The sequence below is a fragment of the Mauremys mutica genome, chromosome 15, assembly GCF_020497125.1.
Source record: "Mauremys mutica isolate MM-2020 ecotype Southern chromosome 15, ASM2049712v1, whole genome shotgun sequence".
Classification (NCBI taxonomy): Eukaryota; Metazoa; Chordata; order Testudines; family Geoemydidae; genus Mauremys; species Mauremys mutica.
The window spans coordinates 27,600,996-27,626,929 of NC_059086.1; the positions used below are offsets into that span (position 1 = coordinate 27,600,996).

The following is a 25,934-nucleotide window of genomic DNA, read 5'->3' on the forward strand; positions in this document are numbered from 1 at the left end:
TTAACCATCCCTGCTCTCTCCTTACAGGTCCCTGTCCAGGGTGTCTCCATGGCAACATGGTGGTGGCGCTGTGTGTGCAGCCTGGGGATCCTCCTCCTGGTGCCGTGTTCTCTCTCTGGTAAAAACGTTTGAATCCCAATTATTGCCCTCCCTGTCCCCCATGTACACTGCCCCCTGCTGGGCTGGGTAGGAGCATCAGAGGCCCAGTGACTCCTCCCTAGGTTCTTATTTCTCTTGCTTTTTTGAGCCTTTGGTCACACTCTGGTCACATTTTCAAGCTTTTCTCTGCAACCACTAGAGCTAGAAACGGACTTTTGTTTTACATGAAAGCTGAGATTCTCACAGAATCACGTGCCTCCAGGAGCTGGGGTTTATGAAACACACATAGTAGCCCAAGAGCTGGCAACACTTAGTATGAAAATCTCTTTGGTGGCTTTCAAAATCTCACCCTCATCCCTCCCCCTGAAGCCACACAGTGAGTGTCAGGTGATGCAGCTTGGCACCAATTGCTGTACAGTTGACCCATGGTGGGACAGACGAGTGTGGAGACCCTTCAGACCAGTCATTCCCAAACTGTGGGGCACGGTCCTCTAGGGGAGCACGGAGGAACATTCGGGGGGGCAGCGGGGCTCAGGCCGGACCCCATGGGGGATGGGGAGGGAGTGCCACCCAGTCCTGCTCTGCCCTCAGAAAAGTTCAGGCCCCAGCCCCAGCTACAGTTCCACTATGCTCCCTGCTCTGCTCCCAGCCCAGCTCTGCTCCCAGCCCAGCTCCAACACCAGCCACAGCTCCGCTCCACCCCCAACACAGCTCTGACCCCAGCCACAGCTCCAGCCCCCAGCCCTAGCCAAGCTCCAGCCCCAGCCGCATCTCCACTATGCTCCCAGTGCAGCTTTGAACAAAGCCACAGCTCCAGGCCCCAGCTGTAGCCGAGCTTCAGCCCCAGCCCCAGCTCCACTCTGCCCCCTGCTCTGCCTCCAGCCCGACTCTCCTGTCATTCCCTCTCCAAGCTCAGGCCAGTTTCACCTCTAGCCCCAGCTCCATCCCTACCCCCAGTTCTGCTCCCAGCTGCCCCATCAGCCCAAGCTGAGAAAGTCTTGGCTGTGCAGTAATGGAGGGTGGTGTGAAGAGATTCTATTATTGGTAGTGGGGACACAACAGGAGAAGTTTGGGCACCACTGTTTCAGACACAACTATGGTGCAGACATCACGTAAATCACCTTCAGATGCTTAATTTCCCCCAGACACCAATCTCCAGAAGGGTGATTCCCCCTCTAAGCCAGTTTCTGTTTGGGGTATTGAACCCATAGAAGGGACGTGCGACGGTCCAAAGGGCCATCAAAGACCCGATACCCTCAGGCCAGGCAGAAGCCCTCTGAGGTGGCCTCTCAGCAGCCATTGTGGAGCTACATAGATCTGAAACCGGTCCATCAAAGAAGTTGCTCACACTGGAAAGAGCTTGTAACTGGGTGCCATGGGGCTGTGCAGGGTGCTATAAACTGGCAGGTGGCTTCTAGATGGAGCCATCCCTTGCCAACAGAGTGTAGGTAGATTGCAAGACAGGCACCTTTGGAGGAGTTTCCAGGGGATTGTAGGACAGCACTGGAGGACCAGCTTGTGCCAGCTGTGGTCTGGCTGCACTGCCCTGCGTCCACACTGAGAGTAACTTAATTGAGCTACACATGGCTCAACCTTGGGAACCTTCTGCTACAAGCTGTGCATGGCTGAGGGAATTCTGTTTAGCTCGGTGACGCCCTCTCCTCTGACTTACTTTGTGTTTGTACGGCTGGGCCCTGGCTCAGTGATGCCCTCTCCTCGTTCCTCTCACTCACTCTGCTCCTGGGGTTGTCTATTGCAGAGCAGTTCTCCCTGGCTGGCTCCCCGCACCCCGTGGTGGGGGTAGTTGGCCGGGATGTGGTGTTACCCTGCCAGCTCTCACCCGCGTCCCGGCTGCCCAGCATGGAAGTGCAGTGGAGGAAAACTGGATCAGGATTTATCCCGGTTCACAAGTACTTGGATGAGGGTTCCCAGGACCTGCCGGGGGAGGGTTACCAGACCCGAACGGAGCTGTTCCTGCAGGATTTCAGCAGTGGGAACGTCTCCCTGAAGCTGAAACGGCTCCAAGTGTCAGATGATGGGAAATACCAGTGCCTTGTGAGGAACCCAGGCTGGACCCAGGAAGCCACCATTGAGCTACAGGTTGCAGGTGAGATGCAGCACTAGAGGATGCTCAGCCTGGGCAGCCAGAGCATCCTGTACCCCTGGGGCACCCCAACACTGAGCCCAGCATGGCACCTAGGGTCCTGTGCTGCAGGGAGCTGTGTGCAGGACTCAGTAGGGGGCACTTTCTTCTTGCAGTCAGCACTGACCCCACTGTGGTACAAGCAGGGTCAATGCTGCATTAAATGGCCTCATTTCAATGAGATGTAAATCTACAGTCCTCAGGTCTCATGTTCATGGTGGTGCTGTTTGAGGGAGTGAGACCTTTACCCCCATGTTCTGCCCAAATCCCAGCTCAGGTGACAATTATATTCGGCCTCCCTAAAACTCTCCCTGCAGTGTCCTAGGGCTGGGATATTGTTTGTTATTCCCTGGAAGTGACCCCGCGTTCAGTGCTGCACAGGGGCAGTGGAAGGGATGGTCTCTGCCCATTGAGCTCACTGAGTAACGTAGCCCCAGACAATACAGTTCAGAAACATCAAGCCCCCCCCGTTAGGGGCCCTCCTGTGATAATGCAGAATATTGAGGTTGTTTTAAATCATCTCTCATCTTTGGTGGCTCCTAGTCCAAAGGCTCCGCAGGAGACATGTGCTTTTAGGGAGAGATTTAAAGGAGGGGAGGGTGGTTGTGTGCAGCACAGGGAGAGAGAAATCTAAGCAGGAGGGGTGGCTTGGCCTGGGGCACCATTAGCAGTGCAGGAGAAGGACACCAGAGGGGACAGTATTAGGAGGGTGGCACAGGAGGAGTCGTAGCAGTGATGTAGGCAGTTTCACCATCCCCCACTTCCTCCTCTGTACTGAAGTGAAGTGATTCTGACAGTTGCTGGGCTCCATCCCAGATGTAGCTGCATTTCAGCAGCTGGTGCAGTGATCTCTGTGTAGCAGTTTCACCCTGTACATTCCTCAGCGAGATTTCACGGTACAGTGCTCTGTGGAAATGCAAGATGGCATTATTTAATTTCTCCAGTCGTCAGGATGAGGGATCCCAGGGAGGCTTTGCACATAAGGGAATGGAGTTTTCCAGCCACAACCCCCTCTACCCAGCAGTAGTTGGGGAATCACATGGTGCAACCAAAGACACAATTTCCTGATACACACACTCTCTGTCTCTCCCTGCAGCTGTGGCTCCTGTGTTCATTGATGTGCTGGGCCCCCAGGGCCATGGGATTGGTCTGGCCTGTAGATCCGCAGGCTGGTTCCCCAAACCCGAACTCCGGTGGGTTGGAAAGAATGGGCAGAACCTGTCGATAGAGATTGTGACCAACGTAATTCAGGACAGGGAGAACCTGTATACTGTTGTGAGTCACGTCACTGTCACAGAAGGGGAGGACAATGGAGACATCGGCTGCATAGTGCGGAATGGCCTGTTAAAGACTGAGCAGAGATCTGCCATTCACCTCTCAGGTGAGTTCCTTCCCAGCCCTCCATGCAGAATGGGTTGTTGTTGTTAGTACTGCCCAGTGTTGTGAAGGCTGCTAAGTTGTTATTGCTGCCAGTGTTGCTGTTGTTGAAGTTCCACGGATGCTCTTAAGTTGGAGCAGCATATCAATTGCTCAGACGTCAGTGTTATTCATCCGAAAGATCACAGGCTCCGTTCGGTGTTGAAGGTGCTCAGCCAGGTTTATGGTCAAGAAAAGTTGGTACTATTGGCTCATAGGAGCTACAGTTACACTAAAACGTGTGTGCTTGTGACATGATACCTGCTCAGTCAGTTCACCAGGATGCTGTCCCTGAGACTAGTACAAAGATGCCCCTTCTATGACTTCTCCTACAAACACTCCAGACATGGCTAGTGACCAACCCTTATTCATTATCCTGTCATCCCATCGTTATCCTACAAGAGGTCAGTGTTTTCCTGTGCCATCTCTTAGGAACGTGTTTACATAGTTACTTCAGAGATCTGTTGTATCATTGCACCATCCTCTCCAGTCAGGAATGTGCTTACTTGGTGCGCTGTTATTTTTCCAAGGCCCAGTCTACTCTGGTTCACAGCCTTTTAGTTATAGCTAGGGCTCCAGCAAGGCTTACATGGGAATGTGGGGCCTGAGTCACTTGAGAACTGCACTCAGCTAGAGCCTATTTCTGGTACTGAGAGAGGAAATGTTCTAACCTGATTTGTGGGGCTATTAATGATGGAGATTTCTGTGATCTGGACAAACTGCCTGTCAAGTTCTGGGCTGAGTCTTGTAAAATGAACTCAATATCATTCTTGGAGGAGTTGGCACATTTGGTTGATAAAGGTAACTGTGCTGACATAGATTCAGGGTGTGTCTATACTAGAAATGCTACAGCAGCAATGTGGTAGGGTAAACACTCAATACAGTGGTAGAAGGGGCCCTTCTGTGGCTGTAATAAATCCACCTCTCTGTGAGGCGGTAGCTTGGTTGATAGAAAAACTCTTCCATCGACCTTGTGTCTACACAGGAGCTTAGTTTGGCTTAAATACATTGCACAGGGAGAGAAATTTTTCACAGACCTTAACAATGTAATTAACCCAATCTAACTTTGTAGTGTAGACTAGGACTCAGATTCTGTAAGAGCATTGGCTTAGTTCTGTTACCTAGGTACCCCTAAAAACCAACCCAGGTTCACACTTGTATTAGTTTTATTACAATGCTGCTGTTAGATCAGATAGAAAAGAGATGGAACTTATTCATACACACACACATTCACTGCATTCATATCCTCATGCACCCACACACTTACACAGGCAGAGAGTTACCGGAGACAGCATGGAGGCCGAGTAGCCGAAGCATGGTAGATCTGGTGTGTCTGTCTGCGGTCCCGAATCCAGGCTGCTGAGAGGGTCAAGAAGCAGGGGCTTGTGTGCATGCCTTCTTCCTCTTATTTTGGAACTGGGCGGCTCCTGTCACGTACACTGAGTTTCCTTTCTGTGTCCATCACCGAGAAGCATTCCCAGACCAGTTCCTTTCATGCATACAGGTTCTTCTTTTCTTTACAGCACTTCTTGACTGCCTTCTCAGGGCAGATTATATCAGACACACCTGGCTCTTGTCTCCTGTGTCCGGGCTTCTCTCTCCTTGCAGTTCCTCTCCGCCCAGTCTCACATACACTCCCTTATTCACACTCCCTCGTGCACACTCTCTCTGAGGGATGGGATATTACAAAGCTTGGAAGTTCATACAAGTGGCAACCTGAAAAGGCAATAGAGCTTGCAAAGGTTACAAAACTTAAAAGGCTATGCTAAAACAATAACTGAAGTTACAAAGTCTGCAAAAAGGTTGCAGAACTTAATGATACAAGTTACAGATCTTACAATTGCATTTGAGCAGAGGCTTTACATAACAAGTTCTGCATGAAACTCTGATAACAAAAATTAGCACTGTACAAAATCGAGGTAGCCCATATTAAATGGATTAAAAAGTGGCTAACTGATAGATCTCAAAGTAATTGTAATGACGAATCATCTTTCAATGTGGATGTTTCTAGTGAGGTTCCACAGGGATCTGTTCTGGGCCAATGCTATTCAATAGCTTTATCAAATCATTGCTGGTAAAATATGCAGATGATCCCAAAACTGGTGAAGTGGTACATAATGATGGGGACAGGTCAGTACTACAGACTGATGTGGATTGCTTGGAAAGATGGGTTCACACCAACAACACGGTGTCATGGAGCCACAGGACCAGTGCAATGGCCTGAGTGAAAATTCCTATTTTGTCAAACAAGTATTTCAACATGGTCAAATGCCAGGTCACACATCTATGAACAAATAATACAGGTGACACTTACAGGATGGGAGACTATATCCTGGAAAGCAGTGACTCTGAAAAGGACTTGAACGTGAGCTCCCAGACCGATGCTAGAGCTAAGATGGTGAACACAATCCTTGTATGTATGAATGAGAATAGCTAGCAGGGGAAAGTAGGTGACATTACCTCTATGCATGGTGTTAGTCAGAGCAGGACTGGATACTGTGTCTAGTTCTGGTGTCCTGTAGCGGGGCGGTCACCCTGCTCTGGCTCAAAAAGGGTTAAAATCCAGGGCTGGGGCTGAAAGCAGCTGAGGGAGGCTGATTGGGTAGGCAACCGCAGATGTGGCCACACCCAATTAGGGTCCAGCTGGCCCTGATAAAAGGGCTGGGTGCTAGGTAGGGGGAGTCTCACTCCACTGGTGGAGTGGGAAGGACCTAGCTGCTGGCTAGACAAGGGTATCCCAAACAGAGCAGTGCTGGGGAAGGACAGGTGGAACTGGGGAACTCTGGCCAGGCGAGTCTCCAGGCTGAGGCCAAGCTAAAAGGACCTGTTGGGGTACTGAGGCTGCAGTGGTACAGCCAGGCCAGGAAAAGGCAGCAGGTCCAACACCCCCCTGCCAATGATGATTGGCCACTTCAGACTGCAGTTTGTCCCTGAGGGAAGGGACTAGATGAAGACTGGCAGTGGGTCACTGAGACAAAGTGGGATTAGGGGATTGGGATTCCCCAGGGAGGGGAGGACCCTGAGTGTGTGGTACTGCCAGGGGCCAGGCTGTAGGGACATGGGGCCTGAACTAAAGAGTGATGGAGATAAGGGGAGGAGCAGGCAGCAGCAAGGGAGACACTGGCCAGCAGGAGGTGCTCTGAAGATGGAAGACCACCAATACCAACCAGCAGAAGGCGCTGCAGCGGTGAGTGCGCGCCATGCTTCATGCCCACACTTTCATATCGGAAGCTGACAAATTGTAAATTGCTCAGAAAATAACCACAAGAACAATCCGAAGTCTGGAAACCTGCCTCATAATCAGAATCATAGGAGCTCAAGTTATAGAGCTTATTCAAGCAAAGGTTAAAAGGTGACTTGATCACAGTCTGTAAGTACCTACACAGGGGGAAGATTTCTGACAGTCGATAGGTCTGATGGCTGGAAGTTGAAGCTAGACAAATTCAGACTAGAAATAAGGTGAACATTTTTAACAGTGAGGGGAATTAACCATTGGAACAAGTGACCTAGAGATGTAATGGATTATCCCTTACTTGGAATCTTTAAACCCAAACTGGGTCTCTCTTTCTATAAGATCCGCTGTGGCTGGACCAGAAGTTCTGGGCTGAATTCAGGGATCAGTGTGGGAGGGTCTCTGGCCTGGGTTATACAGGAGGTCTGACTAGATGGTCATAATGGCTCCTTCTGGCCTTAACATCTATGAACCCATCAACTCATAACACACTGGGGCCAGCTAGGAAAAAATGTTCTCTGCTGAACTTATCTGGACTGGACGTGGTGACTGAGAACTGGGAGCTGTGTGACAGTGACTATCTGAGCAGCCAGCTGGTGCAGGCAGGGCTGGGCAGGCTGGACATGGAGCCGCTGGCTGTTGGCTTGTAGCAGTGGGAGGGATTTGGGCAGAGCAGAGTCCTGGTTCTTGGAACTGTTGCTGCTCTGGCTTCTCCGGTTTCAATGGCTCCATATGTGGCTGTGATTTGAGTGTGGAGGGGATGTTTCCTTCATTCCCATGGATTTCTGGGCTTCCTGATCCAGGACTCAGCTGTCAACCCAAGTGGCAAACCCCATTCTCCAGTTCCAGAATGGGACCGTGCTCCTCACACTCTGTGCTCTCTGTTTGCCAGGTGACATCTTCCCCCGGGTTTCTCCCTGGCTGGCTGCATTCTGGATACTGTTCACTCTGGTTCTCATTGCTGCTGGAGCTTGTGCATATTTTGGATACACAGGTAATGGGAATGTGTTATTTGCATGTTTAGAGCCTGGCCCTAGAGGACACTGGGCTGGGGCATGGGAGTATCTTATTGTTCAGATATTGACCTTTGGTTGGTTTTAGGAAATAAACCAAACTAACAAACACACTAGGGTCCCCACCTCCACCTGTATTAGCGTATTGCTCAGTGTTTCCCCTTCCTTCCCTGTCTCACTGCAATGTCTGATTCTTTGTCTTACAGCAAAGCAAAAGGCCTCTCAGAAGAAACGCTCTAAAGAGGAGGCTCTGTTCTTCCATGGTAGGTCTCCTGCTCTAGCCCTTGCTCTGACTGTTGAGATGTCTGAGCTCTGTGATGCTTGGTGTTATCTGTGGCTCAGTGCAATGAAAGAGATGGAACTGGGAGGTTTCTGCCTAGTGCTTCCTCATTCCCCCACATTCTCATACACCCTGATGATAACAGGTTGGCAAATGTGTATTTTACAGCAGATACCCAAGAGTCTGTGCTTATGAGATTCCCTGCATATGGGTGGGGCAGGGACACAGGCCTGCAGTAACAAATCTGGGTCAGATTCTGTCCTACTAACCATGGACAATTGCTCGGTGGTTCTATTCTCCTTAAAGGTAAATACACTGCAAGGTCAATGACTCTCTGTGAGATGATTCCATCCCTGTGACTGTCGAATGCACAGGACACAGGGAGGGTGATTAACTCCTGGCACAAGCTCCCAAGACCAGTGGGGAATTCTCCATCTTTTGATGGCATCAGATCCAGACTGGGCACCTTTCTGAAAGCTGCTGTAGCTAAATCTACGTTATTGGGCTAAATGAAGGAGGGACTTTGTGAGATTCTCTGGCCTGTGCTCTGCAGATGATTAGAGAAGATGACCTAATGGTCCCTTCTGGCCTGAAACTCTATGAATCTATGACATTTACTCTCTTGTGCTGTGGTAAAAGACACATCAGCACCTTTTTTAAAAAAGTCCACACGTCTAATTTATTCCACTGTGAACTTTTCTATATTTAATAATGATATTGGTTTGCATTGTGATGGTGCTGAGTGGTGCTGACCCATTCTGCTGGGCAGTGCACAAACACACATGGAAGTATACATGAAAGGTGCAGAGAACATGCCAGCACGGTGACTGGGGTTCTTAGGGCAATCACAGCGTGGAAGAGCCCTGAGGCTCCCCCTCTTTCACCTCCTTTGCCTTCTGCCATGCGCCCTTGTGGCCACCATTCCTCCAGCTGGGGAGGGCTGGATGGGGCTCCCCCAGCAACCAGTGCTGTTCTGTAACCAGCTACAGGGGTCGCTGTGGAGTAACTGACCCCATCCCAATTGGTTCTACTAGCCCTGCTGCACCAGCCCCAGGCCTGTGCTACACACAGACCTGTCCTAGTTTAATTCAAGGTGTGTTTTGAAACCTAATTAGTTAAATTGATGCAAATGTGTGTGTAGACGAGGGCTAAGGAGTGAGAGACTCCCTCAGGTCTCCTGTGAGTTGGTGCATATCACTGACCACCAGCCCTGCTCCTGTCAAACCTGCCGGCTCCTGCATTGGGGCTGGGAGTGTGGGCATGGGGTGTCTGTGACTAACCCGTCACTAGGGAGTGTGCAGTCTCTGGGTCTAATGCTTTTCTCTTCCCCATTTCAGAGACTGAGAAGAAGACCCAGGAAGCAGGTACTTGGCTAAACCCTAGTAAATGTGTGTTTGTGATTTCATACAATAATGAGATAGAAATATCAACACATACCTAGGTGCCGACTTCCCCTCTAGCCATGGGGTGCTCGACCACCCCCGTCCGCGCTGGACCCCAGCTCACTCCACTCCTTCCTCCAAACCCCTGCCTCTTCCCACCCCTGATCCATCTGCCCCCCGCCCCCATTCCAATCTTTCCGCCAAGTCCCTGCCCCCGCTCTGCCCCCACCACGCTCCTTTCCACAAGCCCCCACTCTGCCTCTTCCCTTCCTCCTTCCCCTAGTGCACCAAGTCCCCACTCCTCTCACTTCCTCCTGGAGCTTCCTGAATGCCACAAATCAGCTGTTCGCTGTGCTCTGGAAGTGCTGGGAGGGCAGGGAAGGAGTTGGTAAGTGGGGCCACCAGCAGGTGAGAGGGGCGGTGGGGAGGGATGCAGAAGCGGGATCTTGGCTGCTAGAGGGTGCTCTGCACCCACTAATTTTACCCTGTGGAGGCCTGGAGCACCCACAGAGTTGGCACCTATGACCACATACAATGTACACACTTCAGTCACCTTCCTGATCATCTCCCCCTACCCTGGAAATAAACAAACACTTCAGATTTTGGAGCCCACATTCTTAACAACAAAGAGTGAATTTAATGCGTCTGGAATGGCGAGGCTCAGGCTATGTCTACACTGCCCAAAGGTTCAGGGATGTGAAAAACAACACACACCAAAGAGCTGCACTGTAACCACCCCATGTGGATGCTCTGGTGTGAACTAAAAGGTTCCTAGTTCGCATGAACAGGGTCGTGTTTGAAGAAGACTATGTCAGTGTGAACTAAGTACCATTTAGTATGTACCACCAGCATCCACACGGAGCTATTACAGTGCAGCATTTTGGTGTGTGCTGCAAATTACAGTCACGTAGGCAGGGACGGCTCTAGCCATTTCGCCGCCCCGAGCACGGCAGCACGCGGCTCCAGTGGACCTCCCACAGATGTGCCTGCGGAGGGTCCGCTGGTCCCGCAGTTCCGGTCTGGAGCCCCTGCACGTAGGCCAAACTACGAGGCTGTGTAGTCAAGCCCTTAGTGAGGGGCTGGGCAAACTTCCTCCATGAAGCTCTGTGGCTACATCTTGATTCTGACCTGCAAAATCCCTGCTATTTCGATGCTGGGCTCCCTGCATGCACACCACTCTGCCAGTGCCTTTCAGTGCCCAGCTGCAGCCTCCTGCTATTCCAGCCCTTAGCTCCTGACAGAACTGCCAGTGTCTCTGAATCCCCACCCACAACTGCTATGCTATCCCAGCCCTGGGTACCTCAGTCCTGTCCTCTGCCCCCTTCCTTGCTAGTCTAGGCCTGGGCTGCGAATAAACAGAGACTCCAACCCCTACTATCCACTGTATGAGCTGTGTGAAGTGCACTCTGATGGGGCCCACCACCCACATTATTCTATTAGGAACCAAGACAGGACCTGACTCCACATACTGACTCAGAGGTGGACAGTAAATCCACTGCCACACGGCCCCACAGAGCAGTTCCCCAGCTAAGCTCCTGCCAACCACTAACCCTAGAGTTACACACTTGTGCAAATCAGCACCTCAAAGGGGTTGCCCGGCACAGAAATAGGAGGTCCGAGGTGGGTGACAGGCTGCAGCAGTGCAGGCCTCTCTCTATGTGATAGATGTTCTGGTGTGAAACTCCCTCCCCTCATTCCTTGCAGTGACATCACTGGGGGTGCTACCCACCATGGCAATTTGTGGGCTCTGTTTAGGGGCTGATTTGGGACCTTCTCTGTTGTTCATTAACAACAGTTTTGTCTGATGTGTCCTGTCAGTTCTGAGATCCTTGGCTTATTGGGTACGTCTACACTTCAAATGGGAGTGAGATTCCCAGCGTGGGTAGCCAGACACATGCTAGCTGTGTTTGAGCTAGTGCACTAACAATAGCAGCGTGGCTGGGGTACCAGGGGAAGTGGCTCAGGGTAGCCACTTGAGTACATACCCAGGGGGTCTGAGTGGGTTTGCATTTCAGCTGCTACCCCAAGTGGCTGCACATGCTCCTCCTGCCTACCCTGCTGCTTTTAGCACACTGGGTCAAGCAGAGATAGTACTTGTCTGCCTGCCCAGACTGGGAACTCAGTCCCAGCTGCAGTGTAGATGCACCCAAAGACAACCCCAAGTTACTGTTCTTGGAACAACCCTTGCTAAACCCATGATGGTCTCCTTTTCTTTTCTTCTCTTCCCAGAGCGAGATGACCTGCTTAAGACAATTGGTAAGTTCATCCACCTTCCCATTGGAGCCCCGGCAGAGGCTCCCAGCCACACATGGTGCTGAGTAGATTCAGAGGCACCAATGCCACAGGGCAGGGCTGAGTGAACAGTTCGGAGAAAATCAGAATCACATTAGAGTCACCCCAGTCCCACCGTAGCAGTGTGAGCTCTCTGCAGCAGACACAGGGTTACCTGCCCTCATGCCTGGATAGACAGACAGGTGTCACCTGGCCTGTGACAAGCTAATGCCAAACACGTGTTCTGATACAGTAAGAGGGGCCCAGCCACTTTGCACAGATGACTGCAGTAGTGCAGGTTGTTCTGGGCCATTTCTCAGAACGTGGAGATGAGCAAGAGACCAGACTCAGGCTCATGTTTTTATGTTTTGTCTTAAGGCCAGATCCCAGCTCTGAGCTCCAATCTCCTCCAGGTCCGGCTGTCCCCTAGTTCAGGGGTTCTCAAACTTCATTGTGCCATGACCTCCTTCTGACAATAAAATTTACTACATGACCCCAGGTGGAGGGGGGAGGGGATGGATTGAAGCCTGAGTCCTCACGAGCCCCACCACCCTGGCTGGGGGGATCAGAGCCAAAGCCCAGGCCCCACTGTTCAGGGCAGAGGCAGGAGGGTCAAAGCTGAAGCCCAAAGCAAGGGACCTGTAACCATCAGCCACACCAAGGACTGAAGTCCTTGTGCTTAGGCTTCAGCCCTGGGCAGTGGGGCTCAGGCTTTGGCTTCAGCCCCAGCCCCAGCAAGTCTAATGCCAGCTCTGGTGACGCCGTGAAAACAGGGTCATGCTCCACTTTGGGGTCCTGACCCACAGTTTGAGAACCTCTGCCCTACTCATACCTGGAGTGCGCAGCTTTGGTGCTCCAAAGGACTGTTAGTAACACAGAAAAGGAATTCCCCTTAGACGGAAGGGTTGAGAATGTCAGAGCTGTATCGGGATCCAGACCCACATTTTCCATCAAGGTGAGATGCTTTGCAAATCCCAGGGCTCCTAACCTAACCGCCAGCCCTGCTTCTATCAAAGCTGCTGGCTCCTGCACTAGGGCTGGGAGTGTGGCTGTGGGGTGTCTGTAACTAACCCCAGTCATTATGGGTCACACAGCACGTCTCTGTTTCTAACCCTTTTCTCTTCCCCATTTCAGAGAATGTGAGGAATGCCTTGGAATCAGGTACTTGGATAATCCCTAGTAAACGTGTGTTTGTGCTTTCACACCATGACAAGATAGAAAAAATCACTTCCAGTATCATGGGCAGCAGGTATAATAGGCCAGGGGAGGCTCTGCACATTGTGGGGTTTGGGGTGAAGTTTTTCCTTTATTATGCCCCATGCAGGGGTGGCTCAGGAAGCAATATGTGCTATTCAGCTTCCTGGGTTCCTCAGTAATCTCCCTGGACTTGGCTGAGGCTTGCCCGGGGCTCCTCCAGCTGAGGGGGAGGAGCGGGGGGGCTGAGGGCTCTGGCCACCAGGGGGGCGCAGGCAGAAGGGGCGGAGCCAGGGGCTAGCCTCCCCAAAGTGGGACTCCATCCACTGCCCATGACCTACACACACAATGTATGGACTTCAATCACCTTCATGATCATCTCCCCCTGCCCTGGAAATAAACAAACACTCCAGAGGTTGCAGCTCAAATTTCAGTATTGTCCTTAGCAACAGACAGTGAATTTAGTGTATATGAAATGGTGGGACTTAGTCAGGGTCTGGGCAAATGTCATGCAATTCTATGGATACATCTCAGTTCTGACCTGCAAAATCCCTGCATACACACAGCTCTGTCAGTTCTCCTCCATGACTACCTGCAGCCCACTGCTATACAATCCTGGCCTCCCACACCTACAGCTCTGACGGTGCCCCTCAGTCACACCACCAGCAGTCCCCTGCTATCTCAGCCATGGTCTGCCTCCCAGATAGCTTTGCCAGTGCCCTCAATCCTGACCTGCAGCTAATGGTGGCGTTAGGCACCTGCAAGCTGTACAAGTGCAGGGAACCCCAAGGCTGCAAGGGGCCCTCTGAAAGCCAGATCTGGCCCACCAGGCGTCAGCTGCTCGGTCTTGCTCAGTGCTGCCCAGGGCTCTGAATGGTGTCCTCCGCACAGCATGACCTCGCACACACCACGCATGCCAGGTCACTGGTAGGGACCTGGAACTGAGATGTGCAGGGGGTCCCCACGGCAAAAACACCACCACTGACTGCAGTCCCCTGCTATCCCAGCCCTGACTTCCTCCCTCAGCCCCAGCTCTGTTGGCTTCCCTCAGTCCCCACCCACAGCTTCCTGACTATTCCAGCCCTTGGCTCCTCAGCCCTGTCCTGTTTCCCCCCTCATAGTCTAGATCTGGGCCTCGAATGAACAGAAACTCCAAACCCTGCTATGCTCTATATGGGCTTTGTGAGATGCACACTGATGACCCCCACCAACCACATTGTTCCACTAGGAGCCGAGACAGCACCTGACCTCATGTCTCCAGGGGTGGATTCTAAATCCAGTGCTACACATTCCCATGGAGCCTTTCCCCAGCTAAGCTTCTGCTGCCAACCACTAACCTTGGAGTTACACACTTTTGCAAATCTTCACCACAAAGGGATTGTACGACCCAGAAATAGGAGGTGTGAGGCTGGGTGACAGGCTGCAGCCGTGCAGGCCTCTCTCTATGTGATACGTGTTCGGGTGTGATGCTCCCTCCCCTCATTCCTGGCAATGCCAGCAGCTTTGGGTGCTGCCCCAGGGGCAATTTGTGGGCTCTGTTTAGGGGCTAATCTGGGACCTTGTCTGTTGTTCATTAACAACAGATTTGTCTGCCATGTCCTGTCAGTTCTGAGACCCTTAACTCATTGGGTACATCTACACTGCAACCAGGGCCAGACCAAATGGTGCCTCAGGGAAGGAAAAGCTACGTTCACCACTCACAACTGTGACCGTCAGCGTGAGCAGAATCCCCAAAGCTATCCACAAATTAGGAAAAGTGTCCTTCAGCTCTGCATCATGAATGAATTGGAGAGCTTGGAGTGGTGAGTGCTTTCCACCTGGCAAAATGTAATGGATATAGTCCAATTCAACATAGAGGTCTTTATCATTGACGTCCGAACATTCCCCGTGTGTCAGTGTCCGGTGAAAGTCTGAGCAATTGTTCAAGAGTATTTTCCTGTCTATCAGCAGCTTACTAAAGTCACATACAAAACCTCCCAGGTCTTTTTGTGGTGCTTCATTTGTTTGAATATTTCTTCAATGGACATTCAAGCAGTGTCAACAAGCGATCAAAAAATCTACCTCCGGAATTTTTCTTCCAATCTTTCTATTATCTCATCTCTGCCATCATAACCAAACTCTCTCTTCTTCTGATGAATACGAGTTTCCTTGAAGACAGTCTCAACTCCTAAGTTTACCACCATTTCTTTGGCAGCAGTGATGGCATCTTCAAATCCGTTTTCTCTCTAGGTCACAATGAAATCAAGGCAGCTTCTCATCAAAGTGGTAGTGGTTGCATTGTCCATCAACTGAGTTTGTAATGCCTTGCTTACAATGTTTACTTGGAACAGGATATTGTGTCAAACCACAATTGAGACCAGAAATGTGAAGTCAGTGATATGGTTTGGCAGGTTTTGCATCTCTCGTTGAATTCTGACCTCAGTTTTACCCAACTATGCCAGTTCCAGGAGGGTGTTGTAAATCTCAGTTCCTTGGTACCTCACTGGCCTTATGCTGTCAATGCAGCTCTCCCAGTGAGTGTCACTTAGCAGCTTCATGGTCAGATTTGTAACATTGTCCGTGAAGATCTTCTATCTGATACTTGATGTTGAAAAGAGGATGTATATCTTTTGCAGTACTCCAAAGAGAGAGAGTGAATCTTACTGCATCTTACACAACCAGGTTGAGGAAATAGCACGCAGAAGGCAGGAAGACAGCTTTTGGATTTAGTGCAATAATCCTTGCTTGGACACAGCTGTTTCTTCCCTTCATGTTTGCACCATTGTTGTAGCCTTGGCTATGGCAGTCCCAAAGCTTTATTTTATTCTCATTCAAAATATTCATAAACAGTTCTGTTAGGCCTTTTCCAATAGTGTCCTCCACAGACAAACAGTGTTCCTTTACTTATTTACAGCCATCCTTATTGTCAACAAATCTTACTGTAAATGACATCTTTTCACTGTGACTGAAGTCGGAAGTGCAGTCTATTATTACAGAGTAGTACTTTGCATGTTATCAAGCACCTTCCTTGCCATAAGATCAATGAATTTGTTTTGGATGGTTTTGCTACAGTAATGGTCCATAGCTTCTTTACAAACTACTCGACATAGGTGCTTATGCATAACATCGCCGTATTTCCCAAGGAGCTCTACCAAAACAAGGACATTTCTGTTAAGTTCAGTTTATTTATTCAGCTTGAGCCTGGACTTGACCTCCATCCATTTGGAGTAGGATGTAAAATGGTCAGGTGACTTTTCATGTTGCTTCAGAGCATCAACTACGTTATGCCAGTAGTTGTACCCAGAAAGTGCAAGCAACAATTTGGCATTCTTGTCAAATATATTGCAACAAAACCAGAACACTTTGTCAGTTGATTTTGAGTAAAGTAGCCAACACCGATTCAGTTTCTCACCATTCTCAGGCACTCTTTTGCAGTGTGACTTTGAGATATGTCACTTTTGCTCATTTACCGGGTATGTCATATCCTTGATTTTGCCCGGCCCATTCAAATTGTACGATCCATATTGGCAGAGTTTAGGATTGCTGTCCATAAATTAGAATCAGATATATCGATTTGTGGTGTGCAGTTTTTCTCACTGCTGTTTCTGTCATCATGCGAGGCAGATTCTTCTTCATGTAAGTACGGTCTGAATGAGCTCTCCCCTGATAGCTAGCTGGGAGGGGGAGAGACTTCAGGAGCAAACTGTATTTACATGAACATACCTACCCTGCCTAGATATCCACCAGATAGAGCTGTGTTACTCAAAGTGATCAACGTTGGCTGGTGATGGGTTACAAATCACTTTAGTACAGAATGCAGAGGTAGTGGAATGCTGTTACCAATGTTGTTGTCATTATTGTATTAATAAAGGGGAGCAGAACTGTGCTTAACCTGTCCCAAATGAAGGGCTCACCCTCAGCTGAAAGGACCTCGTTAAGCCAGGGGCTTCAATATCAGAGCCCTGTGAAAATAAGAGGGGTGGGAAGAGGGGTCCCAACCAGAAGGTGTTGACTCTCTCTATGGGTCTCCAGTCTGATTTAACCTATTCCTCCCCACTATTCAAATAAATAATTAAATAGGCTCCATTAGGAGCCTCTTTGTTATTTTAAATGCTCAATCAGGGTTGAAATCAGTTGTGGTGGTTTCTGCCCTGCTTGCTAAGAGCTAAAAATCATTAAGCAACTGACCTGCAGCAGTCACAGCAAAGAGGTGGCAATAGAAGATGACTGATGGGCAGCCACTGGTGAGCAGATAGCTGAAAGGGCAGCCAGCCAGAGCAAGTGCTCAGAGGGTGGAGAAAGTAAGGTGCCTTCTTCCTCAGGTGGGAGGTGAACTCACATAGGTGCACCTCTGAACCCTGGGTCTTCACTGACCAAGGACAACAACTTTAAGTGGCATATGGTGAGGGAGCAGAGGAGGGCACAGAAAAAAAACTTTTGGTTGTAGAACTCAAGAACGTGAGGCAGAAGGCACTGCCCCACATACTCTGGGACGGGTGTCCTGCTCACAGTTTTATGGTTATGAATCGTGTTTGTGCATTTTCCCTAATTAATGTCAGGTGACTTCCCTCCTTTCATTAAAAGTTTATTTTCTAGACTCAGACTCTGCTTCAGAGTGGGGAGGTATTGCCTCTCAGAAGCACCCGGGGTGGTGTGTAATTTTCCTAGGTTACTGGGTGGGGACTTGGCTGGTTCTGTTTTGTATTGTTGAAAAGGAACCCCTAGATACTGAACGGCTCTGGTTGCTGCTGGCTCCACATAGCAGAAGGGTTTTTCTCCGACACTCTCCTTTTCATGTAAATCAGATTTTTCTTTGTCATTACTCTCCTTTTCATTCAAGCCACATTCTTCTTTATCATCACTCTCCTTTATGCTGCCAGGAAAACAGGCCAATTCTCCATCACTTTCCTCACATTTCCATTCTTTGTCTTCAGATAAATCTGATAATTCCTTAGAAATAGGATTTCCATCATTTACACTTCACACCTCAATTTCTTCTGCAGTGCCTAAAGCCCAGTCTATGTTGTTCTGTTTCAGATATTTTCCAATCAAATTTGTCCCTTACTGCAAACTAGATTGCAACTGAGATTTTTGCTTCCTATACTAAGCTCCTGAAGGCTTCTTCGGGGGCATCTTTTATTTTCTATGGGGGAAGACAGACAGTATTAGGGAGAGTACAGAAGTCGGAAGTAGATTTTAAGAGCCCTTTAAGTTGACGGAATGGGGTTGGTTGTGTGGATGCATCCATTTTAAAGTCAACCTAACGCAGCTAAATTCGACCTAACTCTGTAGTGTAGACCAGAGCTTAGAAAGTCTTCAAACATTACATGTTAAGCATGGCAAAAGAAGTATTTATTTTATATTGTTGTGTACATAGGGATTTGATAGATATCTCTGGTGTCTCCTTAAATATGTCCTTCATTAGTCAATATTTACCTCTTCAAGTACACTTTCACAAGTACACAATACAACAAGGTTCACAATATCACAGCTGGGCTCCCATTTCACTTTAGTTCGTTCTTATAGCTCACTGACTGACTGGTGACACCATCCTTCTATATCTGTGAGGGCATGGCTGACAACATTCTAGAAGGTTCAAGGAAAATGTAGTTCTCAGAAAGTCTGGAAGGTTCCACAAGATTCTACAAAGGTCTAGAACATTCTAGTAGGTTAGTGAAAAATGAATCCTCATATGGAATACCTGAAACATGTTACTTCGAACATTCTATTTTCCCTTTTGTTGCTAACAACAAAAACAACACGCTAGACTTGGTGCCCCTCCTCCAATCCCAGCACCTCAAGTGGTCGCCTGGGTTGCTGCCCCCTAAATACGCCCTGAATGCAGCTGGGAGCGACCTTCCCAGCTTGGGTAGCCAGACACACGCTAGTTCTGCTTGAGGTAATGCTAACAGTAGCAGTGTGGTTGTGGATAGCAGGTGCAGTGGTTCAGTGTAACCAGAGGGTCTGGGCAGATTTGTACTAACCCAAGGTACCACCTGAGCTACCCCCAGATATCCAGATGCTTTTAGCTCACTAGCTTGAATTGAACTAGCATGTGTCTGCCTGCCAAAACTGGGAAGCTCACTCCCAGCTGCAGTGCAGATGTACCCTATGTTTGGAACAATGACCCATGCTGAATCTGAGTCACATTAGTCACTCCAGTCCCATGGCAGCACTGTGAGCTCTGCAGCAGACACAGAGTTACCAGCCCTTGTGCCTGGTTAGACTAGGGTGACCATACATCCCATTTTGGCTAGGACAATCCCTTTGTTAAGCCCTGTCCCAGCCAACCCAACTTTTTTGGCAAAATAAGGCATTTGTCCCATTTGCTCTTGAAAACTTGATCAGTTGGGAAGAGCAACGGGGCAAATGCCCACTTTTGTCAGAAAAGTGGGGTGCGGTGCAGAGGAACGTGTGTGTGGGCAAACAGAGATGCCAGCCCCGAGCAGAGGGAGGCTGGGCTGGAGGGGGGGGGGAAGGGTTCCAGTGCATGGGGGGTAAGTAAGGTTCAAAGTGACCAGCGCCAGCCTCAAGCAGGGGCCAGACAGGTTTTGAGCGAACGGTGACAGTCTTAGGGGGGATGGATGCCTCAGGCAAGCAGCTGAGGCCTGTCCTGTGGGAAGAGGGCCTTGGGCCGGGCCCACACGGTGTCCTGTCTTCCCTTGGGGAAATATGGCCACCCGAGGTTAGACAGACAGGTGTCACCTGGCTTTTACCATCCAATGCCAATCACATTGTTACCATGTAGCAGGAGGGGGCATCCGCTTTCTGTAGACAACTGTTGCAGTGTAGGCACTTCTAGGCCATTTCCCACAATGTTGCTCACGTTTCCATGCTTTGTTGCCAAGTCCATATCCCAGCTCTAAGCTCAAATCTTCTGCATGCTCAGAGCCATAGAGTGCTCCAGACACACACCTTCCATCAACGTGGGATGCTTTGCAAATCCGACCCAGGAATTTTATCCTGTCAGTCTGTCTTTAAAATCCCCAGTCTGCTGGGGGCCACCACAGCCAAACAACAGCTTCTTACAGGCCTGAGTTCTCCTCTGAGTGACATGGGTGTAAATCCAGATTTGTTCCAGTGAAACACACGCAGTTATTTTGGATTTACAGCAGCATCACTGAGAACAACATTTGCTCCAGTCCCTGATACTAAGATACAATATAAAGACATCCCTGAGAGACAGGCATTGCAATTACCAGAAATCTCTGGTACCTGGGGTGAACTGGGACATTTCTCCTTCGGCAGTGAGGCAGCATAAACAATGTATAAAGTGATCACATTGTCACAGAGCAGCACCCAGAACTGAGTCCTCTGCCTAAATGACAGGGAATAACACTGTCTCTTTCTATTTCAGACAAAGCGGTGAGAGAGCTAGGTAAGAGAATGTGTTATCGTGTTACATTTCACATTGCATGTTTTCTTGATATCTGCCAATGACACCCCCCCCCCCCAATGGCATCTCCTATGGGAGCGAGTTCCCTGCATTTGCCATGCCCCTGACCATATTTGTTCCTCTTCCCTTGCAGATTTCAGGAGGGCTCGGAGCTACATGGGTGAGTGGGGCTGAGCTGATTCTGTGCTGGGGTTAGTAGTATCACCGTGATGTCGCTGAGCTGTCAGAGTTGGGGGGGGGGGGGCAGGCAGGGCAGGGCAGGTGCTGGCTGCAGAGCCATGGGCCTGGATGCTATGTATGGGCCCTGAACACGCCGCTCTGAGCTGTAAGTCTCACCCCTGGGCAGTTCCCTCCCAATCTACCCTTAGTCCTGATCCCCACCCCCACATCTCCATTGGCCTGTCAGTAATGATCTGACCCATCAGTGATGATCCCTAACCTTTCAGCTTCCCCTACAGCCCCACTCAGCCCTCCTTCTGTAGCCTGCAGAGTCTTCAGCCCCCTGGACACAATCCATGGGCCCCCAGGAGCAATGTTCCCTCTGATGTTTTAGATCCATGTGCAGAATCAATTTTGTTATGTGCACCGATATGGAGGTGATGTCTGGAGGAGGTGGGGCCCAGGGGTTTGGAGTGTGGGATGGGGCTCATTGCTGGGGCAGAGGGTTGGGTTGCAGGGGGAGGGTGAGGGGTGGGAGTGAAGGCTCTGGCTGGGGGTGTGGGCTCTAGGTGGGGCTGGGGATGAGGGGTTTGGGATGCAGGATGCCCTGGGGCTGCAGCAGGGAGAGAGGACTCCCCCCAGACCTCTCTTGCCCCAGCAGCTCCCGGCAAGGGGAGAAGCGCCTCTCCCAGGCCATGGAAGTTCTGGGGCTGGGCTGGGGGAGAGGTGCCTCTCCTGGCCTGTGGCAGCTCTGGGTTTGAGCTGGGCCAGGGGAGAGGTGCCTTTCCCTACCTGTGCAGCCCTTGATCACCTGTTGCGCAGCCGCATAGCTTAGCAGGAACTTTGCCCAGGAGCCTTAGCCCCTCTCAGGGACAGATCCTGTACAGGGGGAAGTGAGAGTATACAGGAAGTCCAATCCCCGACTCCAGCTCTCCCCACCTCACCACCAGCTCAGGGGTCAGGCCCAGTCACAGCCCTGGATCTCCCTGGAACCCAAGGCTGGATCCAGGCTAGCTGTGCCAGTTCCACTAGCCACTCCAACCCTTAGCCTGTCCTTCACTCCAGCTGTGCTGGCTGGAATCTCTCTCCTGTCAGATCGTGGGGTCCCCGACTGACCCATGGCTAATGGGGATATTCTGGTTTCTCTCCCCAGTTCCTGTCAACCTGGATCCAGATTGCAAACACCCCGAGCTCACCATCTCTAAGGATGGCCGAGGAATCCAACAGGACCCTGCCACCCTAGAGTCAGCTACCCCTTCTGAAGCCCTGGTTGCTGTGGGGAGGGAGGGGTTTGTGTCCAGGAAAGATCATGATAAGGAGAGAGGGACTTGCCGCGGGTACTGGGAGGTGGAGGTGGGGAACAGCCTGGACTGGGAGCTGGGAGTGCTGAGTGAGTCTGTGAGGGGCAGAGTGAGACAGGAGAGACTGGAGAGACTCCCTGAGGAGGGGTGCTGGGCTCTGGGGAGATCTGAGGGGCTGTATCACCCCGGGGAGGCCAACACTGTGATCCAGAACTTGGGTGCGAGGCTGACAGTGGTTGGGGTGTATCTGGATCTAGAAAGGGAGAGTCTCTCATTTTATAGTGTCAATTCAATGACCCTTATCCTGGAGATTCCTGTGGAAGGTTCTGAGAAATTGTTCCCATTCCTCAGCGCTGGTCATGCTGCGGGGAAGGACCAGGGGAAGCCCCTCAGCATCTGCCCCCCCAGTGACTGGGATTTCCCCCAGAAATTAGGAGTTAGTGGGTCTGATAGTCAGGCAGATTCCAGAGCCCCTGCACAGACCCCTGCCCCGAATGACAGGGAAGGGGCAGAAAACAGCACAGGACCTGCCATAGGTAAAACAGCCCCATCGCCCAGACAGCACCCAGCTCCTGCAGACAAGGAAGTGGAAAAAAACAGGGCAAGGCCATCTGTGGGAGAATATTTCCAAAAGCTCTTCTCCACAAAACGGAGGACAGGGGATAAAACACAGCAGGAGCATCAACAATCGGAAACACCCCCCAGACAGAAGGGGAAAAAGAACAGCCCAAACCCCCATGTCTGAAACCCACCTGCCGAACTCCTCCCATGGGCAAAGCGATTCATGAAAGAAAAATACCAAGAGAGGTCTCTGGAGCTGACTCTTCTCCCATGCATACCAGGGACAGGAAATACGTTGTGTGAATCAGACCCAAATGCTGACACTTGGGAAAGAACCTTGCTCTAATGGGAAAGTGGGGAAATGGCGACACATCAGATGTTTCCTCCCGACCCCAAACTCAAAGGAGAACCTCAGCAATTCATGATAATGCTTTAAACCAATCCCCTGTTAAATCAGAATGTGCTAATTGGAGGGAACTGCGTTAACAGAACTGTTAAATGTAGGAAATTCATTACACATCGGTTGGGGGATGCAGAGGGGAAGGGTCTCGCAGTGGCACTGACTCACTTCCATTGCACACACACGCATAGGTGCCAACTTCTCCTGGCACCGGTGGATGCTCGTGCCCCCTGGGTCCACCCTGACTCCACCCCTGCCTCGCCCCTGCCCCACATCCCATTCCAACCCCTTCCCCAACTCCGCCCCCTCCCTGTCCCTATTGGACTCCTTCCCGCCCCATCCCCACCTCTTCCCTGCCTCCTCCCCTGAGCGCCCCATGTTCCCGCTCCTCCCACCTCCCTCCCACAGCTTGTTAGCCTGCAAAACAGCTATTATGCGTTGGCAGGCGCTGGGAGGAGAAGTGGGGAAGATGTGCTCAGGGGAGGAGGTGGAGGTGAGCTGGGGGGGGGCAGGGAGCTGACGGTGGGTGCAGAGCACCCACCAATTTTTACCCATGAGTGCTCCAGCCCGGGAGCAGCCACAGAGTCGGCACCTATGCACACACACGCTGCTCCTGCCAGCCTCAGGCAGTGCAAGTGGGTGACAGAATCTGTGTATCAGACTGTATTGTGATAGCCTCACACTGAGCAGCACCCTGAGGACTGAATGCCCCCCACAAACCCAGAGCCCTCCCCTGGGCTCTAGCAGGGCTGGCTGGTCTCACTGGGAGCAGGACGATGGACAATGCTGCAGAAGCCTCTCATGGAATAAGGACATGGGGAAATTAAGACACAGCTGGAAACTGTAGTGAGGAGGGTGGGGTGCAGGCTGCCAGCTGCAGCATTGCCATGTCCCATGATAAAGCCCCAGCTCCTAGAGTCCTGGGATTGTGGGAGAATCTCAGCTTTGGTTTAAAACAAATAAAAGTAAGTTTCTACATTGTGGCTGTGGTGTGGAGCTGTAAAGTGTGACTCCAATGCCCCTGTGTGCCATGTCTGGCTTTACTGCTAGGTGTGCTGCATTTAAACCCTATGGCCTGGCTGTCAGTTTACTGCAGGTCGTGATGGGACCTAGCAGTTAATGGGGGGCAGGAAGCCCTGGGCAGTCCTGCCCGTAGAAGCTAAATCTACAGTAGGTGAAAGGTGTGAATGTGATGAGCTGGCTGGGCCCAGACAGTGCTCTCGCCGTCAGATCCTAGCAGAGACTGGGCTGCCTCGGTGCCGTCGGCATTTTGCCTCCCTGTAGCTGGTGGAGGTGAACCCCAGGGAGCTGTTACATGTGAAAACATCTTTCTCCTGCTGCAGGCAGTGCCCAAACCATCCATTTCCACCCCGGCAGCAGCCAGCAATTGGCTTCTCAGAACAGGCAGGACACTGGCTGCCAGGGGTGGGGGCAGAGGGGGGCAGGTGGATATTCGGGGAAGAAAGGACAATCACGGGGTGTTATGAGTTTGGAGCTGCTCTGTAATAATTTCTGAACTTTGCTCTGTTTGTCTGACTGTTCTGCGGGGGTCACTACATGACCACAAGGCAAGTGAAGCTTCCCCTGGGGGATGCTAGCTGCCTGTCCTGCTCTTCTGCCCATGGTACCAGCCACACTCGCCCCTGCTCCGCCTCAGTCCCCGCCTCGCCCCTGCAAGCCCCCCCCCATGCTCAGCCCTCACTGCATCCCTCCTCCTGTACCCCCCTCCCCTGTGAGGCCCTCACTGCTCCCACTCTCCGTGTCCCTCCTCTTCTCTATCTCCTTCCCCTGTAATGGCGGAGGTGTGAGGAGGGACACAGCCAGCAGGTCAGTCTCAGGAGATGGAGGAGAGGAGGGCTGCGGTGGGCAGGAGGGGATCTCCGGATGGGTGGAGTGGAGGAGAGGAGGGACTCAGGCAGGCAGTGGTGCTGTATGGAGAAGTGAGGGGTGGAATGGAGGAGAGGAGGGCTGCAGCGGGTGGAGGGTTCGAGCAAGGGAAGGGAGTGGAGGAGAGGAGGGACGTGGCAGGCGGGGGACTGCCTGGAGAGTTGGAGTGGAGGAGAGGAGGGACTCAGCCAGGCAGTGGCGGGCAGTTGGGGCCTCAGGGAAGGGGCGGAGCAGGGATGGGAAGAGGCAGAGCGCAGGAGGGGCCACCACGGCCCAGGTGTCCAGCGGTAGGTGGGCAGTGGCTGCACCGGTGAGGCTTAGCCTCCCATGGCCTATTACACCACTGCCCATGCCACAAGGGGTTAATTAAAGTGAAGGATTGGCTGTGCCCCTCCCCCAAACACTGCAAGGGATGAGAGACACTGCAGAGCTATCTGCTATGATGCCCCGTGCTGAGCCACCCAGCCATTAACCAGGCTCAGGGACACAGGAGGGAACAGAGACCTTGGGCTGCAGTGAGAGATGCCCCAAAGGATGGGGGAGGCAGAGACTGTGGGGACCAGATGGCCTCAGCTCCAGAGGTGAGAGTCTGGGGTAGGACAGGCTGCCTAGGGATGAGGTACAGGTGCAGGGAGCCCCTTTACTGTGTGAAACTCTGTTCTCTGGCTGTGCCTGGCTCTGGCTGTGGAGCTCAAACAAGACTTTGTGTAAGAAGGTGTTTGGGTCCACTGCAGTCATGGCTGTTCTCAGCTCCTGGTGGTAGAACCACAGGTATTGCATCCAGTCAGACTTGCTGGGACTCAGCATGGCCAGTGCATGGGGAACTGTAACACAGGACTTGTCTGAGAGAGGGGAAGGCCTGAAGGGTCACCCAGAGAGGGTACAGAGGAGCAGCCAGTCCCATAAATGTAACACAAGGTTTGTGCAATAGCCCAGTTAGGGCTGCCACGAAAGGGGGATTTTCCTGGGAGAATTTTCTCAGGAACAATTATCATGTGAGATGTTCCCATTGGACCCTCCATATTACTCCAGGGGGTGGGGGCATACAGACTTTCCCACACTTTGGTTACTGGTTTCTAGCTGTCTCAAGAAGAATCGATGGCAGCGTTTAGTGTCCCTCTGCCATTCTCACACTTGGGAATTCCCCTGCAGGATCAATCCCAGCTACCATTGGCAAATCCTGATTTCAGAGAAACCTGATTTTCCGCTGGGACAATTGTA

At 51.3% G+C, this 25,934-nt stretch overlaps 1 pseudogene; it reads left to right on the top strand.

Annotated features, from left to right (window-relative positions):
- The first annotated feature begins 48 nt into the window (after positions 1-48).
- On the top strand, positions 49-22,912 carry LOC123350598 (annotated as a pseudogene).
- Positions 22,913-25,934: the final 3,022 nt, after the last annotated feature.